The sequence below is a fragment of the Taeniopygia guttata genome, chromosome 7 (assembly GCF_048771995.1).
Source record: "Taeniopygia guttata chromosome 7, bTaeGut7.mat, whole genome shotgun sequence".
NCBI lineage: Eukaryota > Metazoa > Chordata > Aves > Passeriformes > Estrildidae > Taeniopygia > Taeniopygia guttata.
In genome coordinates this window covers 12,597,749-12,616,696 of record NC_133032.1, presented here as the reverse complement: position 1 = coordinate 12,616,696, position 18,948 = coordinate 12,597,749, and the positions used below count along the sequence as shown (strand labels likewise).

At 37.1% G+C, this 18,948-nt stretch overlaps 1 protein-coding gene across 3 annotated transcripts in view; it reads right to left on the bottom strand.

The window, feature by feature from the left end:
- SLC4A10 (solute carrier family 4 member 10) overlaps positions 1-18,948 on the bottom strand; it is a 184,200-nt gene that overhangs the window by 162,522 nt on the left and 2,730 nt on the right. The window contains exon 1 of one of the 3 annotated variants that reach the window (XM_072932147.1): positions 6,094-6,523. The exons of 1 other annotated variant lie outside the window; for it this stretch is intronic. The gene's annotated coding sequence lies outside the window, so the exon portion shown is untranslated. Of the gene's footprint in view, positions 1-6,093; positions 6,524-18,948 lie in introns of those variants that run through there. One more of the 3 variants, XM_030278354.4, reaches the window with a different exon arrangement.

The following is an 18,948-nucleotide window of genomic DNA, read 5'->3' as shown; positions in this document are numbered from 1 at the left end:
ATATTCAGCCTCAGATGGCATGTCATAGCCATGAAAAGTAAAGAAATTTCCAGCAGAGAGGAGGGGAGAGTGAAAGAAGTTTGCAGGACATAGGAGACAAGACAAAGTTGGAGGAAGCAAGAAGAGATATTCAGCAAACACATGCAAGCAGGAGAAAGACCAAGTGAACACAAAGAGAATGGGACAATGAAAAAACTATTAGGAGAAGTCAGGTAAGCTATTATTGCCTTGTGACTCACCTGCGCAAAAACTCATCTTCGCCAAAATACATATCTTGAATTTAATCTAAGAGATGGAAGCAATATCATATAGTATATTTCTTTATTCTTCCTCTTTCTCCTTCCTGATTCACATTAATTATTTTTGTTATTTTAGGATGCTTATTTTCTTTTTCTTTATTTTAACCTAAAACCCCCTCAGATAATACACTTTTGAAACACCTTGCCAAAATAAGGGCTCTATCAATATCCTTTCTAAATTAAAAACAAACCAACAAATAGCAGAGGAAAAACATTAGAATACACTATCAGTTCTATCAATAATAATTTCCACAAAAGCAAATGTCTTACAAGAAGTTTCTATAACATAAATAGAACTTGCAATAAGACAAAAAATATTTTCTCCCAGGCCAATAAATATCCAGAAACTAAAATCATAAACAGAAACTAAAACTGAGTAGGAGTTCCTGCTTGTTGCAAAAGAAAAACATTATTTGTCCAAACAAAATAAGATGAGGCTGAGAAATGTCCTGAGAATCAAGCAAGCCAAGGAGACCATAGAACACCAGAAACATTTAGCACAGAGATGCTCAGACTGCCTGCAGCGGGACGCTGTCACACCCTGCCCTGCCAGCCTCACCTGACCTACACAAACACTAATGCTGACAAGCGGCAAGTCACCAAAGGGCTGCATTGTGAGGAATGTTATTTATAATACATGGAGGCACCATTATCATACACAACAGTTAGCATGCAGCATCACAATAAAGACAGTTCCTTTAGCAGATTAAACCCTAAAAAAAATTACCAATCTCAGAAACACGGGAGAGCACAAAGTCCCCCTTGGCTGGCCTGAGGACATCACATATCTGCCAGAGGAGATGGGCTGCTGCAGTATGGCATCACAAAAGGGTGCTGAAGGAACACAAACTGTTTGAGGCTTGTATTCTCTTTTCTGCTTGAATTTATGTAAAATCTCTAATGAATAGGAGTTAATTAGCTACACTTAAGACTGATATACAACTACAGCCATAGGGAATAAACAGGTTCACCAGCTGCTGTATTACTTTAACTACACTGTAAATTGCTGCATGCTATTAACATGCTCTCCTGGCTTCAATAAAGAAAATCTTATTGAAATCAGTAGCACACATTTCCTATTTCAGTGAGACATTGCAAAATTAAAATGATATGTAGTAAAAACAATATGTGTGAGCCACCTGCTTACTGTATGATAGAATAGATTGGCATAGAATGACAGCTGCTGCACAGCCAACATTTCAGATACTGTACTACCTTGCCAACTGGACTTAAATTCACACACGATTTCCTTGACTAGCACTGAATGAATTTTTGCTGCTATAAATATGCATTGGCAATTGTGATGAATCATCCTGGGTACTAAGGGTCATTGTTAATTCAAATACATCAAGAACCATATCCAGTGCAAAAAGCCTCCAGAACAAATATTGATGAGTCTGGACTGTTTTGGTGACCTACACGTAAAGAACATGTCTTGACCCACAACATAGGGTAATGAAGCCTGCAGGGCTTGCTGGATGTTCATAGCACAAAATGCTCAATGTTAAAACCAAAATACTAATCAATCATCACATGGCTCCCCACACTAGCTTGGAGTCCATGAGAATTACCATAAACAAGACCTTACAGCCTTATTTAGGCACCTAGAGCCACATTCAGAGAGCCTGAACTCCCTAATTTCTTACACTTATTCTAGTCTATGCTACATCTGCATTTCGTCTTTAGCAGACTCAAGGCAGGTCTCAGCTCTGCCCCTGAGCTGGGTTGTCCGAATCCCTTTTCAGACTCATGTGGTTCTCAGCACTGCTCAGTCACAGGAGCTTACTGAAAGGCAGGCTCCTTGATGTTGCTTCTAATTCTATTTATTTCAATTAGAGCCATGTGTCTAATTATGTTTGCAGATCCGTTTTTGCTGGTTTTATAGTAAGGGGATGCCTAAAAACAATAAACGTTTCTTTTAATCTAACTTTCTCTGCTGGCAGCTGATGTCTCAAGTCAGTGCTGACAGGAGCTCTAACAAGGAACCTTGCATTAGATTCCCCTGATAATAAAATCTTGTTTGCATATATAATAATAAATACTCTGAGTTGGAATAGGAAATAATTTTATAAGGATGAATATGATTTACAGTTCTACAACAAGCGATAATACAGTAGTGTTCATAAAAGGGCAGGTTTGGGGTAAAATCAGTAATCTATTTCAACCAATTCAAATGCCAATATCCCATCTGCTAAGTCTCTTTATTTTATATCAGTCTGCCATTTTCTCTTAGTGGTAGCATCAATAAACATTGTTGGTAATCATCTGCTTGTGCTCTAATGTGGCATATTCAGTTTCATTGAACAAAGCCAGGCTGAAGATCCCCGAAGGAAAACAAAAGTGAGTTGTTTAGTTATGAGTCAGACCCATGTCTCTGATTTAAGAATGACTCGAGTTGCATAATCACCAAACCTGAACATAAATAGGTTTTATGATATACAAAGCTAAATGCTAATAACAGCGGCTTTATTTATTCCAAATAATTTTTCAATTACATGAGGTTCTTTTCTTCATTTTGCCAAATGCAGTGGAACATTTCAAAAAAAGCCATTAATTTGAGGTGTTCACTAAAAATTGTATTTTTAGTGTCTTATGATGTATAACAGGATTCCAGCTGAAGAATGCCACTTTGATTTACAAAAGCATTTGTTTCTCTTTCCCTGCTTTCAGGTAGATTTGTTATCCACAGAGACAAAATGCTGGATACCTGAGCCTAGATTCAGGTTTCCCTTAACTGGCATTTGCCCTAAAATTCACAAATACATCTATCATTCTCACAGTCTGCAGCCAGAGATAACGTAAAACATGATTACAAAGGTGAGTTTTGTTTCTCGGGCACTGTAAAATTACAGTTTCAATACTGTAATTAATCACGGCCATTCATAGTCACAATAGGACTGATAATCAGTGGTGAAGGGAATTACAATAGGCCTTACTCTGAGAAACTTGGAGATGATAAGCCCTGGCTTGCACAGTAACTTCAAAGTCTCACAGGTTTTGAGTTTCCATCAGGATGTTTGGGTTTCTAACAGGAACAAGTCAACAACAAAATTGTGTCCTTCAGCCTTAAAAGGCTTATCAATAAGACAGAGAGGATCCAAATCTGTCCAGTTATGAGAGCAACCTGTTACACATGTTAACATAAAGCTGGAATACCAGCCTGGAAAGGAACCTTCAGGAATCAGCAACCTTTCCTGACACTGCTTGCTTCTTCAATCAAACTTCCTCCATTTAAAAAGCCATTTCAAAAAATCTGCGTTCTCTGATATGAAAATGTTCCCTTACAGATTATTGTCAGGACAGGCAGTTTTTCTCATGGCCCACCAGGCCCTCAATAGACCCGTGCTTCTAGAGGTCCACTACAGAGGTGGAGGACACAGAGCTCAGCACTACTGAGGAGCAGGAGCTCCAGGGAGGCTGGAGCAGGCTGTAACCTGCCAGTTCTGCCATGAGTTCGGCCTTGTAAAAGATTCTCATGCCTGTCAGCTAATACCCTGTACCCTGCCCTGGCACTGTAATGGAAAAGGCTGTGCTTTCTGAAGGCATCATCTTTGACATGAGACATAAAACCACACATGTTTGTCATTTCTATATTTAACATACCGATGTTGAGCTTGGGGAGGAAAGAATAGCTTCTGCTAACATAGATCAGAAATGTATTTTGAGAAGTGGCATGTAAAACCATATCCCCAGAAAAGATGTTTAGTTATTACAAAGAACTCTGATGTTAGCACTACTCTCCCAAATTACTAGAAACCACTTTTCAAAGGAAAAATTGCAAAAGTACAAATATAGTAAGTTTACAAATTATATTTTTGTACATTTGCACGGCCACCGATGACAAAAAAATCCACGACCTCAGCAAAGAACCACTGTTAAGGTATCAAAATCACCTAAATAATCTATTACATTTATTCTTCAAATAATATTATTTACTGTAGTATATAGTGTGAATAACATTTGCATGTTAAACAAGCATCTTTTTGTCTAAGATGCTTAGACTTCTATGCACATATAAAAATTTTTAAAACGCCAACCATTGGAAAAAAAGACAAATTTATTGTAACATTCAAATATTGTTCATACTATGTAATTAATTCTGTAGGTGTGGCTTGATCACATACAACATAATAGACTATTTGGAGCACAGGCACTGGCAAGCCTGCTGCAGTCCCAGCTGGCCTCCTGCCTGGGCTATACATTTTTTGTGCAAAAAGTAAATCCTGTTTTAAAATGTTACTTGGGCCTGAGATTTACTATTCAGCAATGTCACCTACACCGATGTCCACACACAGTGGCACAGCTGTAGGAAACGTGGCAGCAGGGAGAGCCAGCTCTGGCAGCAATCCCTGCCACAGGGACCGCTGCCGCCCAGGGAGACTCCAGGAGCCACCAAAGGGAATGGCAGTTCATGCCAGCAAAACAGCAGTAGCACATTCTCCCCATCCTCTCCCTGGTGAAATGAATAGACCATTAGAAGCCAAAAAAGAAATCTATGTTGAGATACTGCTAATGTTCTAACAAAGTGACACAAACAAGTTACACCTCTAACAACTCACCTTCTTCCTACTCTAGGTATTTATAGCAATCTCTAGAATTTGACTGATATACCACAGTCTATTAACTGTGCTGATCCCCCCACCCTTTGCCTTCCCAAAAAAAAAAGCAGGATAAACAAGGGCCAAAGTGAAAATTTTAAAATAGAATTTCCTCGCCTCAGTTTATTTAAGTTAGATATTTAGGACTGAGCTTATCAAGCCAACTGGTGGGCATCCTGCACATGGCATAGCACCTAACACCAGCTTCCTGCATGTGCTGAATCATGGCAACTGATTTTACAGGAGCCAGTGGTACATTCATATACCACAGAGCAGAAAAAAGCTTTTTATTATGATAGTCTCTTAATTAGTAAGTTGTTAATAAACCGAGTTAAAAACAACTAAACAATTGACTGATTATTAAATTACCTTAGAATAAAATGTGCTGTTACTATACTTGAGCTAGAACAGTGCAAGTAAATATCTCCAAAAGAAAAAGCAAAGTCTTCTATAACTGAAACCAATTTGATATGGAAATGGGTCAACAGTTGCTTAAGATGTAGCACAGTTTTGATTTGATCTGCTATATTTGGACTCTGTAAGAGGCGCTTCCAGTAACATCGGTATTGCTTATACATGAGACTTTTGCATAATCACTGTATGAAGCATTAGAATTCTTCAAACCGAGAATGATTTTCAAAATGATTATATATATCTATGTTAATAATGTGGATATGACAGTATTTGCTGAAGAAAAAAAAACCAACTGTTTTCTAAAACAATTAGGATTCATGATACATTGCTTGGCACACTATTGTTCAAAAGCCCACACAGTCCCTATCCAAAGGAAGCCCAGATGCAGCCATGGGCACCAAGTTATGCTTAGCACTTAGCTCAGAATACACGCTGGTCAAACAAGTAGAAATATAGAAATAATTGGACATACATTTGTGTTAAAAATTAAATCCTTTTTAATTTGTAGCAAGCTGTTTGGTATATTGCTGCTTTGCAGATATGATCACAATTTGAGTTGTTCTTAAGGAAACAATCAGATTTAATTTTAAGATTTTTCTTTCAAGGATATTGTATAACATTTTTTACTTCCACATATCTCAGCTGTTAACTTTCTACTCCACCTTGTTATTTCTATGGAGCCCCTGGTAAACTTGGTGTCACCAGAAGAACTAATCTGATTTCACTCCTGAAAACAATGAAAGATCATTTCACCGTGCTTACCACCGTGTTAGGGAACCTACCCCAGCCAGCAAGGAATGTTCCTCCTTCTTTTCAAGCCTGGCCTCCACTCACACTTGCTACAGATACAATTGTGCTGGTTCTTCTTTGCCCTTGCATTCTGACCTTGGGAAGAAGAGCACACATATGTAATATCTTCCTTTAAGCGCACAGTTACAGTGAATACAAGCATGCACCTTCTGAACGTAAAGTGCAGGCATTAAATCAGCTATTGACTCCTGCAGAGTGATCAAAGGAATTTGACCTTGCCATAGATGAGGTCCTAGCAGCCCTCACAGCACAGAGCCACAATCAGCTGCTGGGCATGGGCAAGCTTAAAAACCAAAAATTATAGTGATCACTTTGAATTTATCTGTATGTGTTGTTTGACACTGAAAAAGAACACATTCAGAAAATATTATTGTATGTCATAACATAAGCATATTATCTCAGCAGGGACATAAATGAGGTATTGTAGCCATAGTAAGCCAGAGGTTTGCTGAAATTAAAGGGAATTAAGAATGCTAGATCTTCACACAGACAACAAAATGAAACAAAAATCCACCAGGCTATTTGTGATTAATAATAGTGCCTCTAAAATCAACATGAATTATAATTACATGGGTGACTAACCTTTACAGAGTCCACATGAATATCCATTGGATTCCCCTGTCCATCTGCACCTTATATGCCAATAAAGATGATATTCTGAGAACAAAAGTCTCTACAATATATGTCTCCACCAGGGTACAGCCCACTCTGTTGAAGCATATTTTAACCTAATAATTCCTATAGCATATTGCAATTTTTAGACTAACTGCTATTAATGAAAACCCAACTATTCAATCCTGTGTCTGGCTCTGTAACAGATGTCATACATATTGTTTAACAAGTAGTTCATGTCTCTTGACACCATTTTACCACTTGTAAAATAAGAATGCTATGAGATCATTGAATGGTAGACATTATAGAAGTAGAAAGCTTTGACTATTATTTGTTGTTTTATTATTATTTAATGTAACATATGGATGCAAAATTCTGGCTTGTTTGACCAGGAAGACAGCCCTATATGTTTAAAATTAAATTAGCATAGAAAAAAATTAAGCAAACAGACTATCTCAAACAGGAAATGAAATAAACAGTATGGAGCTCTTTAAATACATAACAAGTAATCAGCAAAAGGGCTGTGAACGGAACCTGAGTGGGAAGCTTGTGACCAGTGAGGCTGATACTGCTGGAAGCCTGAATGAAAGTTAAAAGGCTCCATGACTAGGCCAGACTATACAGGCAATTAGAAGTGCTGAATGTTGCCAAGGCATCAGGCCAACAAGAATTACAACTCAACAAACTGAATGAAGGAGAGTGGGGGGAGGAAAAAAAAGAAAAAGGAAAAAAAAGGAAAGGCTTTAATTAAATATTTGAGATCTCACAAGGGATGGGGAAAGTGCCAGGTAACTGGAAGATGGTTAACTAAACAGAGGGGGTCTGTTCACTCATTAATGCGTGGGGGAATTTACAAGTGTAACTTCTACTACCATTAATTGGAGCTACAGTAAATGAGTGATGCCAGTGCATACTGGTGGGGAAAGATTCTTGTTACCTAGTCTGGTCTTACCTGGTAAGGGTTCATCGAAGAGTTATGGGATGACTTCTGGATCTGAATGAAAAAAGTCACCAAGGTAGAACTTGTAGAAATAAAAATTTCTACTTCTTTGAGTGCAGGGTTATCCCAGGATAATGAGATACATTCTTAAAAACTTTTCCTAGCAGTGTTTTTTCAGAATTGTGCAAACATTTGCTCTGCACCTCGGAAAATCCAAACTAAGCATGTGGGACATGTGTCACGTTTAGAGTGGATTCAAAATCTTTATTTCTGCAGTCAGAAGGGACACCAGTTGGGATGATTTGATTGTGCCTGTGCTGAAATGAAATAGGGAAATTAACCCAGCAGGCCACTCACCTGCAGAGAAAGAGCAAGAAAGAGGAGAACAGAAGCACTTGTGAAGGGACCCAGCACTGGTGAGGGTGGAGTAAGAACTCTGAGTATACTGTCACCAATGGACCCATTTTAGAAACTCTGTAGATGCAATTACTTCAGGTAAGTTTATATGTATTTTTATGCAGCTCCAAATTCCACGGCTTTGACAAGACCTATCACACAACAAATCTTAAATGCATGTTAGTTATAATACATAATTTTGCTGTCCACTGTTCCTCCATTAGATCTGAAGTTTGTTCAAAACAGAATTTTAAACTTCATTGTTCTTATAGCACTACAATGAAGGCAGAAATTACTTACCAGCTAAGCAGAGATTTGTATTTTTTTCAGCCACAATCAAAGAGACTTTGGAGTATGTAAAGTATGCTATATTTTCAGAGCCCATGAATGAAAACCAGAAATAAAATTTTAGTAACTCTTTCAGGTACACTAAATAAATGGAGAAGTAAGGGCCAGGAAGCTCATATCATGGTCCTGTGTTTGTTGTTTTGTCACTATTTCTAAGTGAAAAGGAGAAACCATCAGAGTTTCAGAGCATGAAATTTAAAAAAGGGCAGAAATCAGCATCTGTTTTCCACATGAGATGGTTTAGAATATCATGGGATGATTTAAAATAAGGAATCTATCAAAAAAAAAAAAAAAAAGGCTATAAGTCTTCACAGTCTTAAGGCCATACAAAATCTTGTTAAAACTCAGACTGCCCTGAGATGTTCAAGAACTTAATGTCCCAAGTGAAATGTGTCCTCACAAGCACATTTAAGAAGGTTTAATATGCTCAACATTTACTAACGCTTTACCAGAAAAGCAGTCAGGTGGCCACCTTGATAAGCCCAGTGTTACTTAAACTTGGACTCCTATTTCATTATAGGAATAACAGACTACAGGAGAGCATTAGAACAATAAATTTAAATTATTACTACAACCAACAAGGAATGAGAAAGATAGCCATTGAACTGTTTACAGTGCTTGAAGACAAATTTCTAGTCACCTCCGCAGTATTTACCTTACAAAAAGTAGCTGCCAAGAGCTATTCACTCTTTTTTTCTTGCCTACCCTCATGGAAATATAGACATCTGTAAAGGACAAAACAGATCCACATTTACAATTGCTATGAAGGAGAGCTTATTTCAAAGGTACATCCTTTATGGCCATAACAAAATTAAATACTAGATAAGCATCAATTCAACTATTATATTCATATAGAACTTAAATGCTGACACAAGAGACAGTCAATCTTACTAGCCAAATCTGATAAATTTCTTAAGATTAAGATGGGAAAAAATGGAAAATTTTCACATTAAGGTGGTGGGCTATATTGTAGCTTAATTTATAATTTCCAGGCGTATAAGGCAAGCATAGACAGACCATATGTCTTTTCTTGGCCTTTAAATGCTCCTATTTTCCACTAGACTTGCCTTTTTCTCCATCTATTGGCAACCATACCATTTGCTATTCAGGTGATTGGCTGTAATGAGCCAACTCCTGTTTCCATATGAATAACCACTTTTTTCCCCAATTACTTAAGCTGCCAGCAAGTCACTGGTGTCATGTTCTTTAATGCAAATCTGACTGTCAATAGAGAACAGGACTACATAAAGGAAGAATTTATGATGATACCTTTAGCTTAATATTTTTTTGTAAATGATATTCCATTTAGCTTCCAAGGAACATGGGCAGCAATGGTCCACAGTAAGAAGTAAGAATATCTTTAATTGGCTTTGTGCTCCACATGCCCTTGTAATCAGGCTTCCCATATGGTAGTCTGAAATAAATTTATCAATCTGAATTTATGTATTTATGTCAGTTTAAAAGGTCCATTTTAGTCAATATCAAAATCTATAAAATGTCACATTTAATTTTAAAATTGTAATTAAAAGAGAGCACCGAATATATAGTTTGATATTTGCAATTTTTTGAAATAAGCAGACACACAGAAAACCATGGGAAAGGGGATTTTCTGAGGCAAATGAACACCAGATATTAACAATACAAGAACTAAATATTAATTTTAACTTACTTTTTTAAAAGGTCATTTTTTTATTAAATTATTCTTAAGTGGGCTTGCATATTTTTTCACTTAAAGGGAAACAGCTTACATTTTGCAAGTCAGGAGACCTTATTCTTGAACTGTGCCATGATAAGGGTGATCATGGGGTAAGGGGCAGATTCCTTGCTAGTGCTGGCACTCCTGGCTGCAAGCGCCATGTTTCACAGTAAATAGCTACAGACTAAACTATTTTCCATTTTACAACTTGCAATATTAAAATTCTAATGCAGAACAATAAAAGCAATGTTACCCACTATTCAAAGCTTTGTCCATCTTCTGCCCACCTTCAAACCAGCATCATCTCAGGATGCCTCTCCAGATATCTATCAAGTAGATTTTCCAAGTGTTGTTCATTTTTGCCAGGTGATTCCAGTTATACACCATTTTAAGCATCTGAATCATTTTGTGAACACCTGCTTCTTCAATATAGACAACAGCAGCCAATCTTAAAAGAAAGACAAATCCAGTACATATTTAAAACTTCTATTGGTCCTGAAAACCTCTGATTCAGTTCTAAATGTTTCCAGGTGCTCTCAGCTCAGACTTTACCTATCAAATAATTAGCTCCTGTAGTAAGTTCTTTTGTTACAATAGGTATCCCTAACAGCCATTGCTCTTTTGCTGAAAGAGTTTCTGGATCCATTTTTTTATCATTGGAAACACAATAACAAATTATTCTTTACATAAGGTTGACAGCACTTATCACAGAGCTGAGACAAAACAAGAAGCCAGCAAAGGGAAGAGAGGTAAAGAGTAAAAATATTTCTTTAACAGTCTGCTAAGAAATAGATTACCTTTGGTTGTGCTCATTTACAAGTGGGAAAGGTCCTGTCTAACATCTGTAAGCAAAAAGAGAAAATACCTGCTAAGCCTAACATTCATTAGTAAAATATATTTAATACCAAATGAAACAAAACAGTAATGTTAAATTCAGTGGGCTTAATTAACCTCAAAAATAGAAATATCTTTTTAAGTTTAAAGTTGTTATTTAATGACAACCTGGTTTTATTATTATTGGGCTAAAACCTGACTTTAGGAGCACACATAGAATCCGAGCAGCTCACAGGTTTCTCTGATTACTCAAGACCAGGACTGGATTAGACTGCACTAATCAGGGTTTTGAATAACATGTAAATAAAAATATACTACAGTTGTAATTCATTAACTTCGGTACAGAAGTTAATTAGAATTTATACAAATATTTTTAATGGATTTTTTCACCAATGCTTTTTCAGAAGTGTCTTAAGATTGTCACCCATTATAACACGTATATACTCAAGCAAAGCTGGCTGCCACAAACTCTAAAGGAGCATTGCTGATCAGGTACCAGAGCAAGGACATTTAGACCCTGGAAGGAACAAAGGGGTGCCTTATTTGATTTCCCAAAGTTAGGGTACCTGCCTCCTCTCTAGCTGAGTAAATGCTTTCAAATCTTTTAAATTCTAATGGACTAATGCAAGGCACAGACTAGCTGGTGCCTACATTTGAAATCTGCTCTCAAACCTCATTTGCAGATTGGCCAGATGGTCATTAGTGTGGAGGTGTTCTCCAGGCAGACTTGCTTTCAGGGCAGGGTTTTTTAAATTTTGGAGGGGGTTGGGGAAGCAGAAAAAGGAAATCTTTTTGGGGGTTTGGATTTTTTTTTTTTTTTAATTTGGGGAGGAGGGTTGTTGGGTTTTTGTTTTTCAGTTAAAATTGGTAACAGCTAGGAAAGGGTGAATAAAAGCTGAGCTACAACAGAATATTCTCTAGTTTGGTGTATTTAAGAAAGTGCTTGCAATTTAATCCAGAGAGACCAATAAACAGAAGACTAAAATAAAAAGGCAGAAGGCTGCAGTGTCAAAGTGCTGTTAAAGTACATGAGAAAAGCAATTCACTTGGGGTTCAATGTAACACTTCTAATAATGAGCTTCCCATATTTAGACACAAGAGATAGCAAATTCAAACCCCCTGGAAAGGATACAATACAGTTATACAACAACATAGCAAACTGTATTTGTTTTGTTATTACTACCTATGCACCCTATGGTTTCTTTAGGGAAGATGATATGATATCTTTATACCAGAGTGTGTAAAACAATCTGAAATCTCTCTTTGACACCAGTAATGCACCAAAATCCTTCCTAAATATTGAAAGACCTCCAACTTGATGCTAAGCTTGATCTTACTCATCACTAAAAAAAATAAATGTTTTGTTACTGCATTTCTCTCTGAGAGGTTTTCAAAATCCTTCCAGTCAGTACATGAGATAGGATACATATTGTCGGGGATAAGTTGTTAAAGTGAATTTGAAATGTGCTTCTCAAAATATCGTTTACACATTTACCAGATGGTAAAATAAACATGTAAATTGTTATCGAGTATACACCAACTTTATACTACAATTTTACCCACTGTAGAAATGGTGTAAAAATGTTGAATATAGTGTTACTTGTTCATTTAATAGTTTATTAACATTTTAAATACATTTGGAGAATAGGTTCGCTTTCAAAGAAAAAAAATACTTACAAAAGCAGCATTTCAAGCCATTAATCAGGCCAAATTAATGTACTGACTTCTACATTTATCATTTACCTTATCAATAATATAATTACCATAATTATAGTTGGTTTCTAAGTATTTGCATATGCATAGATGTTGCACATGTTTAATTGTATGGGTTTTAAAATATAAATTTAATTTGTACAAAGGGCTAAAAAAGGAATTTTAAGAAGTGTAGTTACCAACATCTTAGTTAAATTATGTGTGTTTGGGGGTTGTCCTGGATTTGGGATTTGGGCTCAGGATTTGGCCTCAATAGTTGTTGTGGGTCCCCTTCAGCTGAAGATATTCTATGATTCTGTGATTCGTAAGTAGCTGCTAATAGACCAACAGATCACTTTGTCACTGGAATTTCCTCTTTCAAGGCCCACCATATACACTCAGAAATAGGAAGATGTGAACACTTTATGTATGACAAAGTAGAAGGCGTGTGCTAACAAACCCTCTCTGAAAGAAGAGAGAAATGCAACTATTTACCACTATGCAGGAATTAAAATCTTCAGCTCAAGGAGTAACCCATGTCTTTCTCTAAAATATGAGGTCCCATGCATGTAATCACGGCTAATAACCTTGGTAGAAGACAACAGACAAAGGATTTTCATGGAAGACTGTGGCTTGTACTAGTTATGATTGGTCTCTCCTTCTGTAATTCTATTTCTACTAACCCAGCTCATCAATTACACTGTGCTATAGCATTTTCTTTCTCACATTTCAGACTATGTCAGCTCCTTTTTCTAGAAAAAGAATTTTATTATTTTGCTGTGTTAGATTTAGGGTCTTTCCTCATCTATGATGACATGTATTGACTCAGAATATTTTCAGTCTTATGCCCCAGCAGACTCTGAATTATTTACTGCTTAGATATGAGCATATCAATTAGTCTCCAGAATATCTAATTACTTTTTTGGTCAATCCACAGTAGGGACTTGGCTTCTCACACATCTTGTTGGAATTATTTTTTTTCAGAGGCTCTTCACAGCACCTAAATTCAGTCTGACACCAGCCACAAAGCTCCTGTTTACTACTGCATAGTGGCTTTGCTATCATATGCCCTCAGCAGTAAGGTGTTATCACATAAATACAAAAAGATCCATAATTCTCAGAAGTACTAGCACAGAGCTAACTTAAGAGATAAGTTGACCTTATTAATGAATTCTGGAGGAATGTGCATATCTAACAAATATCCTCTAGTAGTAGGTGCTGCAACATAAACTCTTAACCAAAATATCTTCAAATAGTATCACCCCTATACAAGGAGCTATCAGAAAAGTGATAGACAATAGACTTCAACAGACCTGTCTGGTTTTCTGACTCATGCTAAGTGAGTCTGTAATTTAAGATTCAGAGATCAAAACCTCCTCCACACTGGGTACTTTATCAGAGCTCTAGAAGAATCTTCCAGAGAAAGCCAATTGCATGTGAGCATGTTTTAAAGACCACGTGGAACATCCTGCTCTACAGAATCACAGAATCATCAAGGTTGTGAGAAACCTTCAAGATCATCTGCTGCAACCACCAACCCAGCATCACCATAATCATCCTTAAACCATATCCCACATCTAGACTCCCCTTGAACATTTCCAAAAAGAATTCTACCACCTCCCTGGGAAACTTATTCCAAAGCCTAACCACTCTTTCAGTGTTTTTTTTTTCTTTTCCAATATCTAATCTGGACTTTCCCCAGTACAAAGTAAAGCCATTTCCACTCATCCTTTTGCCTGGGACATGACAAAAGAGACCAACCCCCATCTCACCTCCTTTCAGGCAGCTGTAGTGGGCAACCTACCTTTTGGATTATATGCTGCAGATTACGTATTTTGCAAATATAAACAGAAATGTTTGATGGTATTGAAAAAACAGCAATAATAAGGGTTTCATATGGGAATAAATTATAATTTAACTTCATTAAATACCCCAGAATCTCTGGAAAGGTCTGGTTTAGACATCATTAAGCACAAACATAAGTTCAAACTTGAAGAAATAGACTAAGTGGGATAGGGAGAAGATGGACATACACAGACAAGAGGTGTTCAATAGCACACAATTACCAGTATACCTCTATTATGAATTAAGGAAAATACAGGGAAGCTTAAAAGTCTGACTACCAAAATCCCTCATGCATTCAAGGCATGCATTGGCTTTGGTGTACACACAGGTAGTATAGACTGAACACTAAACATGAGAGGGAGCTGCCGGAGAAAGCAATGTCTTCAAAGCCTGAGCCATGGAGAACCAAACACCTCTGCCAACTAACTTCGAAGCAGAGCCTGAGCCAACACTTCTGCAAAGACAGGGTGAGCACTGAAAACTTGTAGCATATGCTGCTATTTACATAACTAATTGTAGCATGCACAGTCAAAAAACAGCCTCTAGCTTTAGCATATACATGCAAAATAATTGATTTTATTATGTACAGAAAATTAGAAGCTGTCAGAAACAAAGCCACTAGTAACAGCCGCGAGGAAGAATTTCGAATTTTCATCGCCTAGATTGCAGAGGCTAGTCTTCACACAGTTGTGAGGTTTACAGCTAGAATATAAATCTAGACAAGATTCAGTGACAGCTGATACCCTATCCAAGCTTTCGGTAAAACTGACATACACACACCATAGACTGATGGTGGAGACACTCAAGAAAAATATTCCCAGTCTCAGACTAGCTGTGGTTTGTCGTTGCAGGCAAGATTAAACTTTGCAGAAGATATTGCAAATCTAATAATAAAAACCTAATCTTGCACAAAATAAAAAGGAAGAAAAATATGGCATGGAATAAAAGCACTAGCTGAGTTGCTCCTAAATCTTTGATGAATAATAAGAGGACACCAAGATGGGGAAAAATACAGGAGAAAAAGCTGCATTACGCTGACTATTTTTCTATAAAAAAACGAACCAAAAAACATAAACCTCAGTGTTTCTCAGGCAAAACAGTGCATATGTATAACCAAAAAAATATGCATAATAATTATAGAATGTCCTTCTATCATTCAGAAATAATATTAGAAATAATATTATTTGAGACAATATTTAATCCTATAGATTAGTTCTATATGGGTTTAACATAACACACTTTTCTTGCAATTACAGAGTGGATGACAATTTTTCACAAGTTTAAATATTTTTATAAAATAATAAATTTTAAACAGGTTATTTTAAGATGTCCTCTTGCCATTAACCTTTTTGAAAATGATGTTAAAATTCTTTTTTTTTTTTTTAGTCAAAAGGCTATTACAAATCAAAATTAGATCAGCAGAGACCCCATAAATTATAATGCAACACCCATAAAAATAGGACTTCACCTGTTACATGTTGCTGAAGAAAAAACTCAGATACGGACGCTGATTATGCAACTAAAATGTTTTACATTGTAGATTCTTATAAAACATGTCATATTAAATGTTTTATATGAGGTAAACCCTTTACAATCACACAAAAATGTATGTAAATATAAATTTACATTTATGTATGTGTGTAAATTTACATACATGTATGCATGTAAATTTAGATGTTTGGGTACAAAAGGCAGCAGCCTTGCATGGATCTCCTTCTCTTCAGTAATCCTGAGCAAGGCTTTCCTGGTTTCAGCATCCTCCACAGAAGGAGTTGCAGGAGAAAGCACTCATCTGTGTGCGCTGGGTCTAAATACAGCAAGCCACAGAAGAGCCAGTGAAGTGCCCCCAGTAAGGAAAAGGGTGGTGAAGAGAAAGGCAGGGTCTGGACCTCCTGGGAAGCTTTGGAGATCGAGCAGGGTAAGAGCCCAGAGGCTGCCTGGGGACTACTGGTGTATGTGCATCAGCCTGGAGCTCGCTGCTTCACCACGCAGGAATTCAGCGATAAGCATGCATTATCCTGAACAACTCTGGGAGAGCAGGTTTTGGTTAGAGATAAGCCCATCTCCTACCTGCCTGTGAAAGGGATCACCAGCTTCCTGCTGTCCTGCCCTTGCACCCACCAGCCTGGCACCCTTTCCCATGCAATAGCACCGTCACCATCCAAGTGACTTCAGAGATCTGAGCTGACAGCAAAACAACCCTCGTGAAAAGGGTTGAGTACACAGAACTACACTTGAAATCTCCTAGATCCTTATCCTGAGGCAACTGTAGATATTAAAACAAAGTCAAAATTAAATATAGCTACTGTTTAGCACATTGTGTATTTAGCACAGGCATTGCCCTTGTCCCTCTATAACTGGGAAATGTGACCGCGGTGACAGAACTGCATTTTAATTACCAGGAGGGAAAAAAAAGCCCAAAACCCACAACAGAGAGTACTGCCAAAGCAGAAGAGACTTGGGCCCTGATCCTACAAAGACTTACTTATGTGCACATGTACGCTAAACTTTGCACCGTTACAGGACAATCATTTGTGCTGTTTCTCCAGTTACAGTGTATTTGGAAAATAAACATATACGAGTTTATATGTATATGCTTTGGGGTTTGGCCTTTTATGTTACATCTGACTAAATGGCCTATAGGGCAATATAGTTCTGAAGAAATCTTACCTGCACATACCATTAAAATAAATTACATTAATTTTTTATAGGCCCATCTTTTGTTTCTGCCATTACATTTCACATCACTTTAGTTTATATCTGCTTATACAAATTAATCCATTTGCAATTTAAAATAAAACTATTTTTAAATCATTTTTATTTATATAGTGATGAGAAAGAAGTTATAAGTGAATAGTATACAGAAATACAGCAACTGAAACACTGAAATATTTAAAAATACACGACTAAACGTTAACATCAGAGGGTTTTTTAGTATTTAACACAAAGAAAAAATGAGCTACACTAAATAACACTTCAAAGAAGGTGAAAAGGATTTTGGCATTTTAAAATCCTAAACACTTAAAAGAAGAATTTAACTATCTAGATAACTCCTTTCCATTCAGTTTTTTGAGCAACACTTTTCTATTAAAAGGATATAGCTCGTCTAAATATTGCCCCAAAAAGGGGCAGGTTCTTGTATTACACAAACCAAACAATTTGCTTTTGATTCTATCATTAAGACAATTAAATAATCAGAATCAACCTTGACAATAAGCAGAAAGGAAGTTTCAATTATTCTTAAAATCTAAACAGTGAAAAACAAAAATGTAAGTAGAGTAAGATGTCCATTGATGATTTCATAATTATGTTACCACAGGAGAAAAAAATTTGTATGTCAGTTTGTATATCAATTAGTACTTGGTCTTATTCTTTCCATCAAGAAGCACCTGCTTTGGATTGTATCTAAACCACAAGAGGAGACAATCAGATTGTTTCAATACTAAGCAGCATTGAACCACTGAAGCCCATGAAATGACATAACTATACATCAGATGAGGATTTAATCCATGCTATTCTGACCCTAACTCTGCAACAAATCCCATCCTCAATGCATAACTGAAATAGTCGCTCAATGATGTGCCCAAGAATAGTCATTTAGAACCGTAAGCACTGGAGATTTTTCAGTGAGATTTTCATAATTTCTAAACACAAGTGACTAAACCACTTGGAGATTTTTGAAAATGTCCCTACCCTCATCATTTATGCACAACAGGTTCCATAGGAAAGTCAGGAGCCAACAATAGAAAGCAAAGCCCTTTACTTCTTCCTCAATACCCTGCATCTAATTCAAGAGAAGGGTTCCTTGTCCTAATGTAAGAGTAAACTGAGCTTCTAGGAGAGATTTACACAAAGCTTAAAGTAACATCTATGTACAAACCCCTCATGCTTTAGAAGGACAGTGGGAAAGCAGTGGGAATGTGGGGAGAGGGGAGATGCCTGGAGGGTTTGCCGAGTGGGGCTGCAGTGCGAGGAGCGACTCCCTGTGTCACTGCACAGATCTCGGCTGTGATGTGAGGGCACCGATCGCAGAGTCAAGAGGCAAAACAGGAGGTGCTCCTGCCAGACCCTCGAGTGACTTCCCAGACAATGCAGGATGAGCCACAACTTTCCCCAGGGCCAGAGAACAGCCACCATTTTTCTGCAGTGTCTCCAGCAGGAGGTCTGGGACTAAAAGGGGTGAGAGAGCAACACTGATGCTTTGAGTTGGAAGTCAAAAACATAATAGCAAACATCTCCCAAAGAGAAATAAGCTTTAACCAGGGTGTTGATCAATCATAAAATACATATTTTAGCTTACATTTATGATTTCATTTTAATTCTTAGTGGGTGGGTGGGTGTCTTCATCTAAACTAGGACACCTTTCAGCAGCATAAAATTTCTCTCAACTCAAAATATCCGTGTTGCTCTTTCGCCCTTCAGTTCCAGACCACTATCTGCTTTCTGGATAAACAAAAGCAGCCA